Here is a 3,674-nt window from a genome sequence, read left to right as displayed (position 1 = left end):
CTCCTGACTGACGGACGGCTCTGGCGACTCCTGACAGATGGACGGCTCCAGCGGCTCAGGACAGAACATGACAGTTACACTTGCAGTAACAGAAAAAATGGCTGAGAATTAAATGACGTGCTGCTGCAGCACGCAAGGTGTGCCACAGTATGACGCAACATTTAATGGAGGAACCACTGTATAGTCGCATCATGCAGCCCATATACTGTATGGTTTGAATTCTAAGACATTCTTAGGGTTTCACAACTAAAGTTGCCAACTAAATCTAAATATAGCGTATAGGACCTCTTTCAAATTATCACTTTTACGCTGAACCTAACTGCTTATTTTTTTTCCATTTAGTCCGGAAACTGAAAAATATCCTTTCTATTTCATTAAGCAAAGTTACATTATATTCTTATTACTATAAAACCACACTGTTGTTATGACTCTCCTGTGAGGATCCAAGTACAGGTTATATAGAGCCCTCTCACCAGCAGAGGTGGGGGAGGGATTGATGTGGGAGTTTTATGACAACTCACGTCAATCGTAAATTATAATGCAGCAGACCGACTCTTTTGGTCTGCTAGATAGAATGTCTTTGTGTTACAGAAGAGTTCTGGTGATAGAATGTCTTTGTGTTACAGAAGAGTTCTGGTGATAGAATGTCTTTGCGTTACAGAAAAGTTTTGGTGATAGAATGTCTTTGTGTTACAGAAGAGTTTGGGTGATAGAATGTCTTTGTGTTACAGAAGAGTTTGGGTGATAAAATGTCTTTGTGTTACAGAAGAGTTTTGGTGATAGAATGTCTTTGTGTTACAGGAGAGTTTTGGTGATAGAATGTCACCACTGCTGGATACTGCTGGATACCACTGCTGGCTTGCTTCTGAAGCTAAGCAGGGTTGGTCCTGGTCAGTCCCTGGATGGGAGACCAGATGCTGCTGGAAGTGGTATTGGAGGGCCAGTAGTAGGCACTCTTTCCTCTGGTCTAATAAAATATCCCAATGCCCCAGGGGAGTGATTGGGGACACAGCCCTGTGTGTAGGGTGCTGTCTTTTGGATGGGACGTTAAACGGGTGTCCTGACTCTCTGAGGTCATTAAAGATCCCATGGCACTTATCGTAAGAGTAGAAGTGTTAACCCCGGTGTCCTGGCTAAATTCCCAATCTGGCCCTCAAACCATCATGGTCACCTAATAATCCCCAGTTTACAATTGGCTCATTCATCCCCCTCCTCTCCCCTGTAACTATTCCCCAGGTCGTTGCTGCAAATGAGAACGTGTTCTCAGTCAACTTACCTGGTAAAATAACGGTAAAATAAATAAATAAATAAATAAAATTGTGTTACAGAAGAGTTTTGGTGATAGAATGTTATTGTGTTACAGAAGAGTTTGCCGCCCAAACCTTCAACATCAAACAATGGACACTGGAACAATATATTTCAACATCCAAATGTTGGGAATGATGAGAGATGGAATATAGAAAATTAATATCCATTTTGTGATGTCATTAAAATTGTTATAAAGACATTGTACGTTGTACGTTATAAAAATGATAACATTGTAGCTTGAAGAGCTTTTAAGTTGTGTATATCAGGTTTACATTCTTTACATTGTGTAGAAAATATCAAAGATAAAGATAATGTTTTTGTGAGAATGGGATTGTGATTTTAGTTTTCTAACGAGATCATAGTAATTATGATGCCTTGCCTCGTAACTAGCCACACCCCAGGGACCCCAGAGAGGGTGTCAGCGTGACGTAAACACCTCTTTTTACCCAAGGGTATAAAAAGTTTGATTTAAGATTTAACATATCAGACTAGAAGGCCACACGGTGCAGCGAGGTCTACGACAGTCACAATCCCCGAAACACGGCATGAGGTTGAAGAAGACAAAAGAACCTCTAACAATCCAATGCTACGGTTGAGTAGTTGTATCTAAGAAGCTGAATTTAAGTAGGACAATCCAGTTATTCTCTTCAAATTATCATTGCCTACACTGCTCTCATCACCACTCTGGAATCATTGACGCAGCTGATTAGCCATCCTCAGGAGACCACTCTTCCAGAACAAGTGCAAGTAAACAGACAACTAAGAAGGACAATGTGGACAATCAGAGACTGACACCAAAAACGAAGGAGATGGCCATCCAAAATGAGAAGGCCCAATCAAACCCTCCTCACCAAGCGGAACCCTGCCCACGAAGGCCTGGACCCAACTGAGATACCCAACGAAGACCTTCAACACGTAAATACATGTCTAACTTCTTACCCATAAGCGCGGATATTCGGGGCAAGGTATTAGGGTTATTGTGAGCTTAGTTCCCTAATGTATCCAAGTATTGCTTATCTTTCACTCTCGCTTTCTCTCTCTCTTTAACTCTCCATATTGTGTAACAAGTGTCATCTTGTGTTAGTCCGCTAGGAACCTGTTGTCGTCGTATTAAGTTTCTAATAAATAACCTATACCGTGTGTGTATGTGTGTGTGTGTGTATCCTATGTTATCATTTAGTGTATTAGTAATAATCAGATACAATGTTTGTGCTACGGAACGAGTAAGACTCCGGTTTGTGCAGATTCATGAAGTCTGTGACGTTTATGGTAATTATCGGTCAATTACATTGAGTCCGGCAGTCACTTGCAAGACAATAACTGTGTGACAAAATTTCATGACCGCCACAGCCCTAATTCCACTTCCGCTACTTATATATAATTATAACCCTGTCAATCAAAAGGCAGCTATGCAAAGTTCAGTGCCGGTGAAACACCACCGACTATTTCACCGTCTCCAAGCTAGTATTTGCTGGCAGCCCAAAATAAATGGCTCCCAAATACTCTGATTCGTGTTGTACCTGTGCTCTATTTGGAAGATGAAACAATGTTCTGTGGGACTCTGATGAAACTGAATTAGACAGGTTTATCGGGTGTTTTCATATCTCTTAATGTGGACAGATGTTATTTAAGGTGAGTTAGTATTCCACTTGTTTTGTAGATCCGCATGTATACATTACAATAAACTTCAAGAACTATTATTTTTTGGGGGGAAACTATGAAGACCGTATTAAGTTATCAGACAGGTTTAACAGATGCATCTCAGCCTCTTGTGAGGGTTGTCATAAAAATGTTATACTTTTGACTTTTTTCTTTTGTTTAAATTTAAGTTTAGGTAACTTACCTCATCCACTATCAATGAGGAGCAACCACTTATACCAGTGATGCATGGCAGCCATTTTGTAGAATTCTCTCCAGAGAATAGCCACTGCAGTGGAGAGCACAGGGGAAACTATACCAATTTGAAGCATTCATTCGTTGACTTTATGTTGTTTGTGATCACAAAAGACATTGGTGCAGTGCAAAGTGTGTATGTGTGTTTGTGTGTGTGTATGTAAGTGTGCGTGTGTGTCTGTGTGCGTGTGTGTGTGTGTGTGTGTGTGTGTGCGTGTGCATGTGCGTGCATGTGTGTACAGCTAATACAGCTGGTGACAACCCCTCACACCTACCGTCTGTCTTTGCTCCCCAGCGTGATGAAACAAGACTCCCACAATAAAAGATGAAAACAGCAAACCAGAAATAACAAAACACAACACCTCTCTCTCTCTCTCTCTCTCTCTCTCTCTCTCTCTCTCTCTCTCTCTCTCTCTCTCTCTCTCTCTGTTTCTCTTTCTCTCCCTAGAAAATTCAGGAATAAGATGTTATTT

This window comes from Salvelinus fontinalis, unplaced genomic scaffold, assembly GCF_029448725.1.
Source record: "Salvelinus fontinalis isolate EN_2023a unplaced genomic scaffold, ASM2944872v1 scaffold_0277, whole genome shotgun sequence".
In the NCBI taxonomy this organism is placed as follows: domain Eukaryota; kingdom Metazoa; phylum Chordata; class Actinopteri; order Salmoniformes; family Salmonidae; genus Salvelinus; species Salvelinus fontinalis.
This window is presented reverse-complemented; position numbering follows the sequence as displayed.